Source organism: Natrix helvetica (assembly GCF_964273705.1).
Source record: "Natrix helvetica genome assembly, chromosome: 13".
Lineage (NCBI taxonomy): Eukaryota > Metazoa > Chordata > Lepidosauria > Squamata > Natricidae > Natrix > Natrix helvetica.
The window spans coordinates 10,962,820-10,975,632 of NC_138557.1; the positions used below are offsets into that span (position 1 = coordinate 10,962,820).

Genomic DNA, 12,813 nt, shown 5'->3' on the forward strand with positions numbered 1-12,813 from the left:
AGGAAGGTTTTGGTGCACGTATCAGCAGTTTACAGATGGTCTAGGAACATTCTGCTTTTTTTGCTTGTACTGTACAACTTCACAGTTTCAGGAAGAGGAAATTAAAATGCAAAATGTGTCCCTGATAGGCCCTGGCAGGGAAGAAGAATCGCTTATGCTTTCTGGTTTCTAAGCCACATTTTTTATTCCAACTGCATTTCAATATGCTAAGTGTGAATCAAAGAGTTTCTAGGAATATTTGAAGTCTCCCAAAGCTGCTGAGGAGGCCGTAAGCGTGAGAGAAGAAGGAAATGCAACGCCAATGAAACTTGTTCACAATTCTTGCTGCAATAAAGTGGCAGTTCTAAGCAAGACATTTCTGGATCATATGAATTATTTCTGAGGATGTGCAGTAGGCCAGAACTCTCTGGGCGCACTGAGAATATAGCTGCTGAACAAAACTCTGCATTGGCGTCTGGAAGGGCATCCGGCCACACCGCTAGCTCCATTCAGTTGCCCAGAATTCATCCTGCAAGGGATTATGGGGTTGTTAAAAGTCGAATAGCTTTATTGGAAATATCATATTGGCACATATCTGGTGAAAACTGACTCTGAAGTTTTCACCTAATTAAAAGTAACAGTTTTTCTGGGTTCATACTACCATATGTGGTGGACATGTCCAAAGGCAAAAAGAAATTTAGATGAAAGTACATAGACGGTTAGAGAACATGACAAAGCAACACGTAAATTCAAAGCCAGAAATACTTTTGTTAGGTATATTGCCAGAAAAATATGACAAAGCTAATGTATATTTAATATTATATGTTCTGACAGTAGCGAGAATTGTATTTGCACAATATTGGAAAAATGAGAAAACTGCTGCAGATGAAAATATAATTAAAAAAAGATGTTAGATTGTGTGGAAATGGATAGGTTAACATTAAAGATAAAGGACAAAGAAAATAGAGAATATTTTTTTAACTTGGAATTTGTTTTATCAATGGTTAGATAATAAAGGTAGAAATTAGAAGTTGGAGGAACACTATTATATACAAATAAAGAATATTACTTGTATATAATAGGACGCGGTGGCTCAGTGGCTAACTCGCTGAGCTTGTTGATCAGAAAAGTCGGCAGTTCGACGGTTTGAATCCCTGCACCGTGTAATGGAGTGAGTTCCCCTTACTTGTCCCAGCTTTTGCCAGCCTAGCAGTTCGAAAGCACGTAAAAAATGCAAGTAGAAAAATAGGAACCACCTTTGGTGGGAAGGTAATAGCGTTCCGTGCTCCTTCGGTGTTGAATCATGCCGGCCACATGACCACGGAGACGTCTTTGGACAGCGCTGGCTCTTCGGCTTTGAAACGGAGATGAGCACCGCCCCCTAGAGTCGGGAACGACTAGCACATATGTGCGAGGGGAACCTTTACCTAAAGAATATGATTGTCATTAGAAATGTGTATATGTAAAATGACCCAGACAATACACTGTTTACTAAATACTTATATATGTTAAAGAAAAGTGTGTGTGTGTGTGTGTTTGTGTGTGTTTGTGTGTGTGTGTTTGTGTTTGTGTGTGTGTGTTTGTGTGTGTGTGTGTGTGTGTAGAGAGAGAGAGTGAGTGAGTAAAAGTCTGATCAGGATTGAGGGAAAAATTTTACACACACACACACACACACACACACACACACAGGCCCAATCAAGGCAGTGTCCACTGGTTGAGTGATATCACTCCTCCTTCCTCTGGCCAGGTATCAGAATGTCCTCGGTTCCCGAGAGAAAGTATTTTATTTTGGCTACAAAATCCCAGCTATCTCTAATTCCCTATCCCTCAGGTCCAGTGTGGCAGCACTGAAGCTCCAAGATGGCTTCGGGCAGGCCAGCTTCAGGATTGACACGCAGCATGCCAGCAACATGGCCAACGCAAACAAGCGAAGCCCTCCCTCCCCCCCATGGGATGTAGGCAGCATGCAAAGCCACGCCCCCTCCGGTACACGGAAAAGCCTTTCTCTATGGAACTGGTCCCTGTTACGCAAAAGATGGGGAGCCGCTAGATTGATGGTTGATATTGGTTCTTGGGAAAATAGAGAGGCAGTCCTTGACTTAACGACCACAATTGGTGCCGTTAAGCAAAGCAGTTGTGAAATGAGTCATGCCAGATTTTTACGGCCTCCTTCTTGGCCACAGTTATTAAGGGGATCCCTATAGGCATTAAGTTGATCACCGGCTCATTAAGCGAATCTGGCTTCCATCCTTGACTTTGCTTGTTGTAAACAGGATGGGAAAGCCACAAATGGCATTCAGATGAGCCCAGAACACGGCAAAAATATATCCTGGTTGCCAAGGAATCAAATGTTGATTGTGTGACGATGGGGAAGCTGTGGATGGTAGTTGTAAGTCAGGTTTTTCAGCAATATATGCTGTTGCCGGGTGTGTGTGTGATTATATTATATTAATTTATTTGATTCTTTTTTATTGTTTGAAGTGAAGTTTTATATTCTGTAACCCGCCTTGAGTCGCCATATGTGAATAGGCAGCAATATAAATTCATTGAATGAATGAATGAATGAATAATACACCCTGTTTTCCAAAGCACCTGAAGGCCAGACAAGGAATAATGGATGAACAAGCTTCCTTTCAGAAGTTGTGGGAGCTTCATCCCTGAAAGCTTTCAAGAAGAGACTGAACTGCCATCGGTCAGAAATGGTGTAGGGTCTCCTCCTTGGGCGGGCGGTTGGACTAGATGACCAACAAGACCCCTTCCAACTCATGTGTTAATCCGATTGTTGCATAAAATAGAATAGGATAGAATAGGAATGGAATGGGAATTGGAATGGAATGGAATAGAATCGGAATGGAATGGAATAGAATAACAGAGTTGGAAGGGACCTTAGAGGTCTTCTAGTCCAACCCTCTGCTTAGGCAGGAAACCCTACACACCACTTCAGACAAATGGTTATCCAATCTCTTGTTGGCATTCACAACTTCTGGAGGCAAGTTGTTCCACTGATTAATTGTTCTAACTGTCAGGAAATTTCTCCTTAGTTCTAAGCTGCTTATCTCTTTGATATAGCTTTAAAGGCAACCTACCGTAAATCTTTCATAGGAAGGAGCTATGAAGGATGGTCGGGGACTCACTCAGAATTCCCGTGTGGGTTTTTTATTCAGTTTCTTTGAGCGGTTCATATGATATGAACAGCTTCCGCCACTGTTTTTGCCGTTTGACGATCTGGCGTTGCAATTCCTCCCTTGGATGAATGCAAATTCTCCAGAGAGAGACACAGCGCAGTTATGCTTCTCTTCATAATGAAATGAGGTTTTGATATACCGGGAGAAGTACTTCCCTTAATAGTTTCCTCTATGAGATTGGAATATGCTTACAAAACCTTTATTACTTGACTCAAGATTGCTTAATATCATTCTATGATGCCTTGGGAAGGCCACACTTAGAATACAGCATCCAGTTTTGGTCGCCATGATACAAAAAAGATGGGGAGACTCTAGAAAAAGAGTGCAGAGAAGAGCAACAAAGATGATTAGGGGACAGGAGGCTAAAACATATAGAACAATTGCAGTAATTAGGTATGTTTAGTTTAATGAAGCAAAAGACTAAGGTGATATGATAGCAGTGTTTCAATATTTGAGTGGGGGCTGCCACAAAGAAGAGGATGTCAACCTATTCTCCAAAGCACCTGAAGGCAGGACAAGAAGAAATGGATGGAAGCTACTCAAGGAGAGAAGCATCCTGGAATTAAGGAGGAATTTCCTGGCAGTGAGAACAATTATTTAGATGGTCAAGTTGCCTTTAGAAGTTGAGGGTACTCCAGCACTGGAGGATTTCAAAAGTAGACTGGACAGCCATTTGTCTGGAATAGTATAGAGTTTCCTGCTTGAGCAGGGAGTTGGACTAGAAGACCTCCAAGGTCCCTTCCAACTCTGTTATTCTAGTCAGAAGATCATGACCTCTATTCTATTCCATTCTATTCTATTCTCTAACTTCTATTCTATTCTATTCTATTCTATTCTCTACTTCTATTCTCTAACTTCTATTCTATTCCATTCTATTCTATTCTCCAACTTCTATTCTATTCTATTCTCCAACTTCTATTCTATTCTATTCTCTAACCTATTCTATTCTCTAACCTATTCTCTAACTTCTATTCTATTCTCCAACCTCTATTCTATTCTATTCTATTCTATTCTATTCTATTCTATTCTATTCTATTCTATTCTATTCTATTCTATTCTATTCTATTGTATTCTATTCTATTCTATTCTATTCTATTCTCTCTTCTATTCTATTGTATTCTATTCTCTAACTTCTATTCTATTCTATTCTATTCTCTAACTTCTATTCTATTCTAAACTCTAACTATTCTATTCTCTAACTTCTATTCTATTCTAAACTATAACTATTCTGTTTTCTAACTTCTATTCTAAACTCTAACTTCTGTTCTGTTCTATTCTGTTCTGTTCTATTCTATTCTATTCTATTCTCTAACTTCTATTCTATTCCTATTCTATTCTAAACTCTAACTTCTGTTCTGTTCTATTCTATTCTATTCTATTCTATTCTCTAACTTCTATTCTATTCCTATTCTATTCTAAACTCAAATATCTATTCTATTCTATTCCATTCCATTCCATTGTCTGAAAGCGCTTCCCCTCTTCCCTGCCTTTCTGTTCCAGAGTTTGCATTTTTGCAACTCATTTTTGAAGATTTCTGAAACAGGACAGCATCAGGCGGATGAAGCTGTGAGTAGCTGATGAAACTGTACAGTTGATTCCTAGCGACCCTGGTACTTGTCACATTCCTAAACAATTTTGCAAACATCTGCAATGAACATGACGGTTTCTGGTTTCAGTATCTGCTGTTGCTTGGGGTATCTTTCCCGTCTATGTGTATGTATGTGTGTGTGTGTATATATATATCCACATTCCCCCACCAAGATTTATAGAAAAATGGCAGCTCCGATCACACTTTAAGCCCCAAACCCAGCCTAAAGATGGTGAGTGAGACCACGCTGAAACGTTGCCAAGACAATCTCAATCTTACACGGGAAAAGACCCGAATACAACAAGCAGAGGCCAGAAACAAATCTATAATTCCAGCAATGGCATTTGTGTAATGAAGTTGACCTTATCTACACATTGCGCCTTGTTGTCTGTGATACCATTTCTTCCATCTTAATGAATTTTTTTTGGGGGGGGAGATGAATTATCCTGTAGATGCACTCCCCTGGGCGAAAAAATATATTCAGGAGAACTCTAAAACCAATCAAAGATAGGGAGAGGGGAAAAAAAGAGATTTTGAGTCTTTGTCTTCAAAGACTCTACTGCACTGCTACTTTCAAAAGTAGAGAATTGCTCTAGAAAAGGGAATATTTGTAGCTCAGGTTTGACTTGTAGGGTCTTTGATGCTCTTTGAGCTTGGCGGTTTTCTTGCAGGCATTTCATTACCAGACCAGATACCATCATCAGTGCTAGAAGGGAGTGGGTTTGTAGAGAGGAGGAGGAAGAAGAGGAGGAGGTTTTCTTGCAGACATTTCATTGCCAAACTAGGTAACATCATCAGTGCTAGATGGAATGTTGGTTATGTAGCTAAGAGGAGGAGGTAGTGGTTGAGGTTTTCTTGCAGCCATTTCATTACCAAACCAGGTAACATCATCAGTGCTAGAAGGGAATTAGATTTGTTGTTAGTTGATATGCTCATGGCTTGCCCTGTTGGATGGTCTTCGTGATTCCTTGATTAGGCCATAGTTTACTGTTAGCTTGTTTGTCTGCAATGATAGTTCTTTGGTTTGGGGCATTGTTTACTCGACAGAATTTCTCCTTTGTTACCCTGTGTGATAAAACTTGCTTTTACAGTGTCCCCCAAGTCCCATTGATGGAAAACTTTAACTTGACTCCTAAATCCTGTCTGTTTCCTAAGTAAACCGTGGGATTGGCGGCCATTGTCCACCAACCAAAGTCACCGGAAGCCACCTCTGCTTATTGGCTGACCGGGCAAAATTCTTACCGTTGCTTTTTATCTTCCTTTTCATTTCCCTTTTGAAAAAAAAATGTCTGTCATTGCTGGAAGGAAGCCAAATAAACAATGAAGAAGAAGAAAAAGAAAAAAAGAAAAAAAACTCCCTCGGAAGCCGTGGCATTCTGTAATTGCAAAAAATGTGTTCCTTCTTTATTCTGTCATTATTGTTGGAAAAAAAGAAACAGCTGCTTTGCAGAAAAGCTGGGATTTAATCCTTCTCTTGCAGCCCTGCCCGATCCGGTCCTCTCCCTCCTGGAGAAACTTCCCGTTTAACTTGTCCTGTGTGTAAAATTGGAGACTTAACGGCGCATTTGCCGGCTGAGAAAGAGCAAAGGCTGAAAAACCGAGGGCATTTTGTGCGAAGGGGGCCTGGGCTCCAGCTTCTCCTTGCCTGAAGCTTTGTCGCGAAGGACCGAGGGAAAGCTACACCCCTCGAGGCTGGTTCTGTTTATAGCTCAGCCGAGGAAGGCTGAGGTTCTTCTGGAATCTGCTTTCAGCCGTAACCTTCTCCTTCGGGTTAGCGGTTACAGCTGGGTCATCTGCGCGACGGTAAGGCCTGCTCCCCTCCAGCAGGTTCAGATGAGGTCGCTACTTGTCAAAGCCAGGCTGTTGCGAGAACCTTGAGCGCGCTGGCATGCTGCGCTTGGCGGGAGGGGGCTGCCTGCAGGGGTACGGCCCTGGTGTAGGGTTACACTGGTAGTCCTCGACTTGCGACTGCCACGGAGCCCGACGTTCCTGTGGCTAAGTGAGACGGTGATTAAGTGGGCTCTTTGCCACCGTTTTGACGAACGTTCTGGCCACCGTTGTGAAGTGAGTTGCTGCTGCAGTTGTGAAGAAGTGAGTCCCGCTTTCCCCTCGGATGCTGCTCATGGGAAGGTTGCAGAAGGGGATCGCGTGACCCCGGGAGACTGCAATATGAGTCCGTTGCCAAGCAACTGACTTTGGAGGGGTCCTTGGTGCTCTCTGAGAGTACTTGTTTTCTTGCAGATGGTTCATTACCCTAACCCTATTAACCAGTGGAACTAGTTTGCCTCCAGAAATTGTGGGCACTCCATCACTGGAGGTTTTTAAGAAGAGTCTAAACAGTCACTTGTCTGAGATGATGTAGGTTCTCCTGCTTGAGCAGGGGGCTGGACTAGAAGACCTCCAAGGTCCCTTCCAAATTCTTTTCTCTTCTCTTCTGTTCTCCATTCCATTCCATTCCATTCTCTATTCTATTCTATTCTTTTATCTATTCTATTCCATTCCATTCCCTATTCTGTTCTATTCTATTCCATTCCCTATTCTATTCTCTATTCTATTCTATATTCCATTCCATTCTCTATTCTATTCTATTCTCTATTCTATTCCATTCCATTCTCTATTCTATTCCATTCTATTCCATTCCATTCTCTACTATTCTATTCCATTCCATTCCCTTTTCTATTCTATATTCCATTCCATTCTCTATTCTATTCTATTCTCTATTTGGTTTTCCAAATGACTCAAAATGTCCGCTAATGTTTCTCCAGAACCTGTCAGAACCTGCTGAATTTCATGCCTGAAACATGGATAGTTATGGTAATAAAACTTCTGCAAGAAAACAAACAAGTTCAGAGAGCATCAAGGACCTTTCACCTGATTTCACCCGGGCCTTGAGTTTGACACACCTGCCCTATGCCATTTCAGACAAATGGCTATCCAGTTTCCTAAACCACAGCTTCTGGAGGCAAGCTGTTCCACCGGTTTATTGTTAGCACCGTTAGGGAATCCCCCATGGTCATTTGATCAAAATTCAGATGCTTGTCACGTATTTATGACAGTCGAGCTGCCCCAGGGTCATGTGATTACCCTTTGCAACAGTGGTGAAATTCAAATTTTTTTACTACCGGTTCTGCAGGTGTGGTTTGGTGGGCGTGGCTTGGTGGGCATGCCAGGGGAAGGATACTGCAAAATCTCCATTCCCACCCCACTCTGGGGGCCACACAGAGGTGGCATTTGCCGGTTCTCCAAACTACTCAAAATTTCCGCTACCTGTTCTCCGAACTACCTAAAATTTCCGCTACCGGTTCTCCGAACTACTCAAAATTTCCGCTACCGGTTCTCCAAACTACCTAAAATTTCCGCTACCGGTTCTCTGAACTACTCAAAATTTCCGCTACCGGTTCTCCGAACTACTCAAAATTTCCGCTACCGGTTCTCCGAACTACTCAAAATTTCCGCTACCTGTTCTCCGAACTACTCAAAATTTCCACTACCGGTTCTCCAAACTACCTAAAATTTCCGCTACCGGTTCTCTGAACTACTCAAAATTTCCGCTACTGGTTCTCCGAACTACTCAAAATTTCCGCTACCGGTTCTCCAAACTACTCAAAATTTCCGCTACCGGTTCTCTGAACTACTCAAAATTTCCGCTACCGGTTCTCCGAACTACTCAAAATTTCCGTTACCGGTTCTTCGAACTACTCAAAATTTCCGCTACCGGTTCTCCGAACTACTCAAAATTTTCGCTACCGGTTCTCCGAACTACTCAAAATTTCCGCTACCTGTTCTCCGAACTACTCAAAATTTCCGCTACCGGTTCTCCGAACTACTCAAAATTTCCGCTACCGGTTCTCCAGAACCTGTTGGATTTCACCCCTGCTTTGCAACCTTCTCAGCTGGCTTCCCATAAGTCAAGTCAATGGAAGGAGACTGATTTGTTCTAGGACTGCATGATTCATTTAACGACGGCAGCGATTTGTTTTAACGACTGTGGCCAAAAATTTCGTAAAATTGGACACAAACTCATTTCGTCTCCAACAACAACAACCAACAGCATTTCTAAAGCTATTTCATTTTTGTGACTCTTAATTCCTAATTCATTTAAAAACACGGCTTCATTTTTTTCCGTGTCTCAATTCTACTTCGTGTATTTCTTTACAAATGACATCTGCGTGGGGGAGGGGGGAGGGGTTGCCTTCCGTGTAGACACGAGAGCTCATGCATCATTAAATGTCATTTAATCCTGAGCAAAGATGCTGTGTTACAAACAAGCCGTGTTAAATGTCAAGTCAGCTGTTCGCAGCTTGGTTTGTCATCCGTTGCCGTGCTGTGAAGCGCAAGACCCCGATGGCCTGATGTGGTAGCCATAAAATGAAAAAAAAGCAAAGCAAAGCTTGTCAGCAAAAATTAGCAACCCGTGCCCAAACCATTGTGTGTGTTTTAAATGTTAAGCATCACTTAGGTGACATGTGGGGTGGTATAGAAGTGTGACGATAATGAATGAAGAACGAATAAATGCTTTAATAAGTGTGTGTGTCTGTGTGTGTGTGTGTTGTGTACATCTTTCTGTGTGTATGTGTCTGTGTGTAGTGATGTTGGCATTCTGCCCAAAGCAGCAGCTTTTCATAATTTTACCTTAAAAGGTAAAGGTTCCCCTCGCATACTGTATGTGCTAGTCTTTCCCGACTCTAGGGGGCAGTGCTCATCTCCGTTTCAAAGCCGAAGAACCAGTGCTGTCCGAAGACATCTCCGTGGTCATGTGGCTGGCATGACTAATGCCAAAGGTGCCCAGAACGCTGTTACCTTCCCACCAAAGGTGGTTCCCATTTTTCTACTTACATTTTTTACGTGCTTTCGAACTGCTAGGTTGGCAGAAGCTGGGACAAGTCATGGGAGCTCACTCCATTACACGGCACTAGGGATTCAAACCATCGAACTGCCGACCTTTCTGATCGACAAGCTCAGCGTCTTAGCCACTGAGCCACTGCGTCCCTCAATTTTATTTTAGGAGACTTTTGTTATTGCATCAATTTGAGTGTCCTACAGCAACCTGCTTTCTGGATCAGCTGATCTACTAACCATTGTCCAACCATTAAGAAATGCGGTTGCGAGCTTCCCGTATTATTTATTGATTTTAAGAACCACCCTGAACCAGAATATCACTTTTTTTCCCTTTATGGAAGTTATGGAGATTCTCAGTCATCCCAGTCATAGTTGTGCCAAAGGTGCTTTTTCAAGAGGCAGCTGGACTTCCTTTGTTTTTTTTTGAAGATGTTTCACTTCTTATCCGAGAAGCTTCTTCAGTTCTTCAGAATGGATAAATACAAATGTAGATATATGATTGATTGATTGATTGATTGATTGATAGATAGACAGACAGACAGGCAGACAGACAGATACAGATGTAGATAGATAGATAGATGATAGATAGATAGATAGATAGATAGATAGATAGATAGATGATAGATAGATAGATAGATAGATAGATAGATAGATGATAGATAGATAGATAGATAGATAGATAGATAGATAGATAGATAGATAGATAGATAGATACAGATGTAGATAGATGATAGATAGCTATGATAGATAGATGGATACAAAAGTAGATAGATGATAGATAGGTAGATAGATAGATAGATAGATAGAAAAATAATTAGATCGATAGCTATGCATAGAGATAGACAGAGATAGAGAGATAGAAAGGAAAATAGATTAGATAGATATACAGAGAGAGAGAGAGAGAGAGAGAGAGAGAGAGAGAGAGAGAGAGAGAGAGAGAGAGAGAGAGAGAGAGAGAGAGACTGACTCCTTTCATGGGGTCGCCTAAGACCATCGGAAAACACATATTTTCAAAAAAATACGGAAAACATAAAACAATTTTATGGTTGGGGGTTACCACAACATGAGGAACTGTATTAAAGGGTCTCAGCATTAGGAAGGTTGAGACCCACTGGTCTAGAGTTTCCTGCCTGAGCAGGAGGTTGGACTAGAAGACCTCCAAGGTCCCTTCCAACTCTGCTGTTCTGTTATTCTGAGTCACGGGTAAGACTGAACCGAGATTGCCTTCCTAAGAATCTTTCTGGGCCGCTTATTTCCATTTTGAATGGAAGGGAGGTTAGGAAATTGCCATAGCTCATGTGGAGAGTGGCTTTCGAAGATATTTGAAGTTGACCTGGAGTCGGGTTGAAAACTGGCATGATCTCCGTGGGGTGTTTAATTGCTTCTGGCTTAACACTTGGATATTCTTGTGCCTTGGAAGGCCGGCTGCTGATATTTATGGCCTTCAGAGCACAGGATGTGTTGCATAATCTCTTTCTCAAGGTCATCGGCTGATGTGAGCTGTGCTGAAATGGGGGGAAAATATATATATCAGTGGAGAAACATCTCTGGTTCTTTTTGCCCCATCTCTTTCTCTCCTGTTTGGTCAAAATTAGTACCGATCTCGTTGTATCCTCTTGACGCTCACACACATGTAAGGTAAATGACCCAGTGGGTTAGGAGGATGCTGTGACTTTTTCCTCTTTAGATGAAACCTGAGCATTTTTAATTGTATGCTGACAAGGCAGGCAGACTCTTTCAAGAAGCAGTTGGATTATGTAACGGCAATGGTTCATGAACTGAAGGCTGAGTAAAAATGAAATAAGCCCCGTTGTGTTTGCTTGTGCTGAAATCCTGACTATAAGGGAGATTTACTCAAGGGTTTTCCTGGGGTTCATATATGGTGGCCCTATCTAACAAAATGAAATTCAGTGTAGAGAAAAGTAAAGTCTTACACTTAGGCAAGAAAAACCAAACATATACATATGTCCTGCCCTCCGGTGCTTGGAGAATAATTTGGCCCCCTCTTCTTTGTGGCAGCCCCTCCAATGCTGGAATCCTGCTATCATTTCACCCCTAGTCCTCCTTTTCTCTAGACTAGCCAAATCCCAAATCCTGCAGCCGTTCTTTATATGGTTTAGTCTCCAGGGCTTTGATCCTCTTAGTTGCTCTTCTCTGAACTTTTTCCAAACATTCTTTTTTGTAGTATGGTGACCAAAATTGCTTGCAGTATTCCAGGTATGGAAATATAAATGTCTAGGTTATCTTACCATTGAAGTGCAGCATCGTTTATATTTTTTTATAAAAATCAAACACCAGGACTCTATAGCTTACAATTTGACGGGGGACCACAAGAGTCCCACTGAGGGGTGGATGCTATGCCTGATTTAGGAGATCTAAGATCCTGTTAGGAGATCTAAGAGAACAAGAATTGTGAGAGCACATTAGTAATTAGTACTGTTTTAGAAACAGAGTTACTACCTCCAAGTCAGGTGCCGAAAAGTGATCTTCCAAAGCCATTTATTACAGATATGCAGACCATTTCCTGGGATCCAGGAGGACTTATCTTTTTGGTTCTCCTCTGCTGAGAAATTAAATCCCTTTTTTTGGCTCCACAGGGCTAATGTCTATCATGCAAGGTTGTAAACGGTTGCTCCAGGGACTGGACAATTGACCTTCATTCAACAAAATTGTCTTTTGCAATCCTGTTAACTTGATTCTTACTGCACGGGTTGGAGTTTTCAAGCTTTCGTTGCTTGTTTACGTCTTGCTGACCTGAAATGTCTTCACGAAAATAAGACCTCCCTGAATTTGTTATGATAGTTGGCATTCTTAGTAAGCAATATTTTACAGGCATAGAAATGTACGTTTAAGCAACTGCACCCTAAAACAATGGTCCTTCCTTCCTTCCTTCCCTCTCTTCCCTCCCCTTCTTCCCCTTTCTCCCTCCCCTCCATCCTTCTTCTCTTATTTCTCTTCCCTCTCCACTTCCTCCTTTCTCTTTCCTCTTCCTCCTTCCCTTCCTTCCCCCTTCTCCTCTCGCTCCCTTCCTTCCCTCATTCCCATCTCCTTCCTTCCTTCTCTCATTCACTCTTCCTTGCTTCCTCCCTCCCTCCCTCCCTTCTCTCATTCCTTCTCTGTCCTTCCTTCCTTATTTCATTCCTCCTTCCTTCCTTCCTCATCTCATTCCTCCTTCCTTCCTTCTCTCATTCCTCCTCCCTCCTTTTCTCTTATTCCTCCTTC

General features: G+C 42.0%; 1 protein-coding gene across 2 annotated transcripts in view; it reads left to right on the top strand.

Moving 5' to 3' along the window:
• SEC14L5 (SEC14 like lipid binding 5) overlaps positions 1 to 12,813 on the top strand; it is a 59,012-nt gene that overhangs the window by 22,150 nt on the left and 24,049 nt on the right. The gene's annotated exons all lie outside the window — the stretch shown is intronic.